This window comes from Scleropages formosus, chromosome 1 (genome assembly GCF_900964775.1).
Source record: "Scleropages formosus chromosome 1, fSclFor1.1, whole genome shotgun sequence".
NCBI classification, from domain to species: Eukaryota; Metazoa; Chordata; class Actinopteri; order Osteoglossiformes; family Osteoglossidae; genus Scleropages; species Scleropages formosus.
The window spans coordinates 7,129,939-7,137,191 of NC_041806.1; the positions used below are offsets into that span (position 1 = coordinate 7,129,939).

Genomic DNA, 7,253 nt, shown 5'->3' on the forward strand with positions numbered 1-7,253 from the left:
ACACTGTCCACTTTTCCTCCCCGCTACTCAGTCAGTACCTTAAATGCGCCTATTAAAAGCGCAGCCCATGTTGGTCAGAGAGGAAACTTGACTGGTAAAAAATAAAATTATACTAAATAAATAAAAAAATAAATAAAAATAAATAAATAAATAAAAGAAATAGGGAGCATGGGGGGTTGCGGGTCTTGCTCTCTGGTGGGTCTGGGGTTCAAGTCCCGCTTGGGGTGCCCTGTGACGGACTGGCGTCCTGTCTGAGGTGTGTCCCCTCCCCTTCCGGCCTTACGCCCTGCGTTGCCGGATTAGGCTCCAGCTCCCCACTACCCTGTATGGGACAAGCCGTTCAGATGGTGTGGGTGGGTGTGTGTGTGTGTGTGTGTGTGTGTGTGTGCGCGCGGGAGGCATGGTGGGGCAGCAAATTTTACCTGTGCCTGCTCTTTGGTGGGTGTGGGTTTCGAGTCCCGCTTGGGGTGCTGAGTGGCAGACTGGTGTCCCGTCCTGGGTGTGTCGCCTCCCCCTCCAGCGCTGCACCCTGTGTTACTGGGTGTAGTGTCTCCATCCAGTGTCTCTCCTACAGTTACTGAATTGATTGTGTTATATTTTGTATATTGATTAAATATTGTTATAGATTATTTAATTAGTAAAATGAATTAATTATACATTGAGTGCTATAAAATAAGATGTATTGCTCATGCTTCATGATGAACACTGCAGTTTACCAAAATCCTGATTGTGCTGCATTGACAAGTGGTTTCTAAAGGAATTTTTACTATTATTACCTTGTTGCTCTTTTCCAAAACAGTTTTCTGTAAATGTTTTTATGGTGCAAAGAGTCATTACTACAACAAAATGTCAAATATTATTATAATATTGTATCATATTGTTCTGGTGCAGTTCTACTGGATTGATGTGTGATGTTATTGTTCTGGATTGCAAAAGATTAGGAGACAATCAGAAATTTCACACAGGATCTAAAAATAATATGAAAACCTGAAATTATTTCTGAAGTCCCTGCATGCATGTTGAGAACACCGGTCATTAAGCCTTTACATATACAAGTTTTGTATACAACAAGAAAAATCAATGCTTTAATAGCAAATGAACAGACAGTAGACATTAGGAGCTCGTATTGAAATATTACCCTGTACCATTATTAAAAATATATGGCCTATATGTTTGTTCTGTTCTTTACAATGTTCATCCTGCATGAGCACCTAATGTCATGCTTTCTGTGTGCTTGCAAAACACTTAAGGCTGATTTTTCTGCTCCACTGACATACATCAAGATACATTTCACTTCTTTGACAGCAGCGACAAACGTTTCTTCTGCAAATGACGATGGTATGATATTTTCACAGTACTTCTGATGAAAGATTTAAAATATTTGTCAAAGCTGGTTTACGCATACAGACAAATTCAATAATCATGTCCTACTAGACTAGGATCAAACATAATCTTTAACCATGAAATTTGAAATTTGCCATTCTTCTGCATTTGCATAAAATGTATGTTCCCATCAGCACAAATTTTCATCCTTAGTTTCCCATCCCTTCCCCTCCTTTATATTACTATACAACTATGGAAGTATGTATAAATATGTTAAATAAAGGGTATGTAAATATCTATGTCCAGGTTTATCTCAGGACCTTTCTGACACTTGTCCTTATTCTGCAGGTGATGGAGGCTTCCCAGTTGTCACTGTAGCCTCATCGTGTGTAGCTGTGTGTGTAGGAGTGTGTGTCGCTATAGTAATAATACTGATCTACAAGAGGACACCAGGTAAGAGGGTGTGAATTTCTATGACAAAACCTGAAACCAGAGGTCTAATCCAAAGCTTTGGTTCAGAAGATGACAGATACTTCTCTTTTTTTACAGATAATAACTTGTCATCCAGTCAAGTTAAAGTGAGTACTGTGCTGTTAAAACATACATATGAACATATCTGTGGCGATATGTCTGTTCATAACGATTAATCTGTTCATTTGTGTCCAGGTGTCTGATGCAGACAGTGTAACGTACGCTGTGGTCGACCTCGAAAAGTCTAAGCAAAAAGAGTCCAACAGAAAGACAGATAACATCAGCACTGAATACGCCGCCATCAGAACCACACAACGAACACTGGAACATGTCTAAAGCGTCATCATCTTCTGCGCACGTCACACATCACACATACTGAACACCAAATACACAGAGATTTGTTATCAGTCTGTCCCACATGTCACATGAAGCTACCAGACACACTGCTCGCTGACAGGAAATCCTACTGTTGACTGTTAATGTTCATCCCTTAAGTCTCCTTGACTGTCCTACTACTACCAGCTCTAAAAATTAGTTAAAAAATATAATATTTTAGGGTGTTTTTAATTCATGAACAAACTTGTAACAAAAAGTATTATTTCCACCTTCTCTGTCAATGTTATTCTTTCATTAATTCATTTTATATCAATACTCACTTGTCCAGTGCCGGGTCATGGTGGGCAAGAGACATGGATTGAGACATTCTAATATTCTGGCTCACAGATGTTACAATGTAAAGAAATACAAAATTCTCAAGAATACGTTGTCATTCTGCACAGAATTTGCGCACATTCTATTTGAGACATTGTGTAATGTCACTATGCAGAAATTTATGAGGCCATAGGATTTCCGTTTGATTGTGAGATTAGACTTTATTCATGGTAATGTAAGGGAATTCATGTTATTAAAGCTGTTCATATGATTCTGGTGCATCCCCCATGTGACCAAAGGAGCATGAAGGAAGGAGAGACAATGTGTGTAGACTTTATTTAAACCTTCTACTGTAAGGAAAGAAACAAAAGAGTGTGTATTATCCCCCATCAGGCACCATTTTTGCAAACAGCAAGATTAAAAACGCAAGTCTAACATGCACTTTAAGTTTATCCCCAGTCTTGCTGATACTGCAATAATTCAAGCAACTGAATTAATAGTAATAGTCAATAGTTTATAACTAATTTGTATAAAAACTCAAAGGACCCAGGTTCGTACACTATCACCTACTGCAGTTTCCTTGAGCAAGGTACTTAACTGGTACAGGAAAAATTACTCTGTTGCATAAATGGTTAAATCATTGTAAGTAGTTTAACACTGTGATTTACTTGGAAAGGCATCAGCTAAATGAATTAATAGTGATGAATCTGTTTCAGTTTTACACTGAATTGACAACAGTCCACAGTTCTTACTGGTTTACTCTATGTTGTCAGTATGATGGGACTCAAACTTGTTTTCCCATGTCACCTTATTTTAAGCACTATTAACTAGACAAGCAGTTATTGATAAGTGACGAATCATAAAAATCCATTTATGGTCATTTTTACACATTGACCTTGAAAGGCATTTTTATAAGACTGATAAAGACCTCTGGCAAGTTTGTCATATGACTCAACACAAACATAAAGTAAATTAACACAATTTCAGGATGCACAACAAACATATTAGCTGAAAGTCTGATTCTTTCACATAAGGGGAAACCCAAAAGGAAAAAAAAAAGGACCCTCATTGAGGACATAATGATGGTAAATGAAATTGTGTATAAATGAGGCTAATACATACGTATATCCACACTATATCAGTGTTCCCACCTCGCAGCTGGAATGTCTCAGGAAGACGGTGGGAGATGTGGAAGCACACAGGTGGAATAACTAAAGGTTCAGTTGCTGGGTGTGTGGATCATGGACAGAAGGAGCAGCAAGCAAATGAAAAAAACCCACAATTCGTTAGTGCTACATTTGTGCAGTGAAAATTAGAATTTGCGTCATGACTCTTTCACGGTGGTTTTCACAGCAAATGACCTCAGTTCTGCCGGCGCCTGTGTAGCATTTCCCACAGTGAGATGTGTTTCTTCTGTTTAGGCCGGAAATGGCTTTTAACACAGTGTGAGAGATGAACAGGAGATGACTCAACATCTCCAGAACTGGGAGAGTAACTTTAACGTGACACCGTTTTCTTTTGCTGTCATTTCCTTCGGGTGTTTTTCTTCACAACACTTCTGCCCAATTAGTAAAATCAGCAAGAGTGTCACAAAAGTGTCAAACCCTCACAATTTTCTAATTTCTTAAAATCTCTTTACTCCATTATCAATTAACTTAAAAAAAAATAAAGCACAGATAAGAATCAATCAAAAAACACAAAACTCTGAAATGACAGTTACATTTACATACATTTTCATTTACTCATTTAGCAGATGCTTTTCTCCAAAGCAACATACATCTCAGAGAAAATACAATTTGTACATTACCTTAGGAGAAAAAGAGACATAGTTGCAGACGTCATTCTTCAGTAAACCTAATTTGTTTCATTCCACTTTATACACCAAAGGTACAAGAGAATATGGGTTCGATCCCCACTCAATTTGTGTGGCATTTCCATATTTATTTGTGCATGTGTTTCCTCGAAGACATGAACTTGAGGTGAATTGGTGACTCTAAAATTGTCTTTGATGTCTGTGTATTTTTACTCCTGGTGTACCCTCCCTCTGCTTTGTGGCCAATAATACTAGAATACGCTTTGGATCCCCAACTCCCTTACTGGAGTAGGTGGACATGAACAGCTCGGTTTCAGTGATATTGACAGGAAGAGCATCCATCTATTGTCAACAAGCACTTATCTCAGGCAGGGTCACATCAAGCCAGAGCCTTACCCCCAAAAGCACAGGGTGCAAGGCCAAGGGGGGAGGGGACACACCCAGTACAGGATGTTAGTCTGTTGCAAGGCATCCGGAGCAGGGCTTGAACGCCAGACCCTCCACCCAGCAGGCACCGGCTGAACCCACCGTGCCACCACATGAGATAAAGATGCTTCTTTTATTCATCTTCTTGTGTTATGCGTTACACTGAGTGGTTAAAAACCTATTTTTGTTGTTTTTCATGCTGATGTCAAGTAGTTATCAAAACTGTCTTGACTTCCTGTAACTTTAAAGGTTCGAATCCGCTTTCTACATGTTTCCAATTATTTGTGTTTTCATTGCCTTGTCATGGTTTCTGTTTTATCCCATTTTTGCTGTTTGTATAATATTTCTTTTCGTTCTGTATATCTATTGCTAAGAATTTAATTTAAAAAATTTGGAATAGCATCAGAGACTAAAGACATTTCTTAATATTTCAATGTTATTTGTAATGCCCACAAAATGTTTAAAAAAAACGGTTATAGGGGAAAGATACTGTTTAGTTAAAGTTATGAATGAACAAAAATTACTTTTCTTAGACTTAAATCCATTTTATCGAACTGCTAGCCTAAGTGAGGGTGAAGTTGGTTTGGCACCTATCCTGGAGGCACAGCAAGGCCTGTTAATATACACACTTGACAGGATGCCAGTCCATCACAGAGTACCCACACACACGCTGACCTGGATTTGAACCCACACCTAAACAGCTGTGGAGCCGAAAGGTAGTAACACTACCTGTGTATCACTGTAGCCCCCAGAGAGAGAAAATGCACTTAACAGAGCCAGTTTATTTTGTAAATAATTCATTCATTTTCACAACAAGGGCTTTTTAATAAACTATCATCAGACCAAATAATTGTATCCCTTAAACAACCCCCCAACACCTGGCACCCCAAACCCACGTGGGACTGGTAAAATAAAATACAATCTTTAAAATCAAAGATGTTCAAAGAGTTCAGTAAAAAAAGAAAATTAATAATAGGCTTCTTGGCTGCCATCAAACCTGCCAGCAAGACTTTTCAAACATTTTCCTTGATAGCGAAATTTAACTCTTTTGCTAAAACTTACCTAGAAACTGAGGGAGGCGCAGTGGTGCAGTGGGTTGGACCGGGTCTGCTCTCCAGTGGGTCTGGGGTTGAAGTCCCACTTGGGGTGCCTTGCGGCGGACTGGCGTCCCGTCCTGGGTGTGTCCCCTCCCCCTCTGGCCTTACGCCCTGTGTTACTGGGTAGACTCCGGTTCCGTGTGTGTGTGTGTACGTACACACGGAAGCTGAATGAGAACTGTTGTGTAATTAATAACCATCAGTCAGGTAATTTGACAAGACATCGAAACACAAGTAGCTGACTTACAGTACATTCCAAAGACAATAATGCAACAACAAAAGGGGAGAAAATGTACCACAAATTAAATTAATGAGATACACATTGAACATAAATGTTCTCATACTGGTGTGTTTAGTGGAAGAACCACCATCTTCATCATTACAGGAGGCTGGCAGTAGATACAGCAATGTACAGGATCCCAGATTAAAACAAAGATCTCTGTTTATCATCTAGTTATTCACATATTCCTGGAGTTCTGTCCCAAAGGACACTTGATCTGTAGGGTGGGAGCAGAAATGTGGATGAGGGGAGTATTGGGGAGATACAGTCAGAACATCACAGATATAAAGTCATTAACTCATCATTAAAATAATTGCTGTACTAATACTGTAGTTATCAAGCTGACTGATCTCTATCAATATTAAAAGAATTTTTATTACTCTTATGTGTTTCTTCCTGACTTATTCACTAATACTAAAGGTAGTCAATGGTTACATTCTGACACCAGTAAAAGGTGATAATGGTCAATCATGCAATAAGAATGGAAGTGATTTTTGAGGAAAAGTGCAGAGCAACTCAATTGGCCTAGTAATCAAATCTATTTACAGTTATTACAATGGAAGTTTTTCAGTGTGCAGTCTGGTGATCCCGAGTTTACCACACATCATCCTCACATTGACCTCTGATTGGGTGGTTTCTGCTCTTGGTGTAAATGATTCTAATGATGGGAGGAAGGATCAGAATGATGAAAAACACAACCAATCGGACTGACAGCTCCATGCGGCTCATTGTTAAACCTTAGAGCCTTAGAGAACAGAAGCGACAGTCTAATTAGAGACGGGCTGAGTTGTTGTTATCATGGTAGATGAAGATGCTTAAGATCAGCTCAGAGATACTTAACCAGCTTCAGTTAAGAAATTGTTATCTGAAGAATCCAGGTTATGAATTGCTATTGAACAACACAGTGCCCATGAAAGAATTCTTAATAAAGTAAACAATCAGTCTTGTCTACCACCAGTTAGATGACAAAAGTGTTTACACAGAAAGGACAGCAGTAGAAGTCTACACAAAATAGAGTAATCAGAGTACCATTATGAGAGGCAGTGAATAGACATCCTACAGATGTGGTTTACTTTGTCATTTGAACTTCAAAATGCACATTTCACGGTTACATACAATCTTTGGTCCTAATCTGGTTGATCACTGGAATTAATCACTGAATTTTTCATTATGTGTAAATTATTCACAATAA

At 38.8% G+C, this 7,253-nt stretch overlaps 1 long non-coding RNA gene across 1 annotated transcript; it reads left to right on the forward strand.

Moving 5' to 3' along the window:
- The first annotated feature begins 1,678 nt into the window (after positions 1-1,678).
- LOC108929848 (uncharacterized) lies at positions 1,679-2,832 on the forward strand. The gene is made up of 3 exons (XR_001965793.1): positions 1,679-1,776; positions 1,873-1,901; positions 1,990-2,832. It is a non-coding gene; the product is annotated as an uncharacterized LOC108929848 (long non-coding RNA).
- The last annotated feature ends 4,421 nt before the right edge of the window (positions 2,833-7,253 follow it).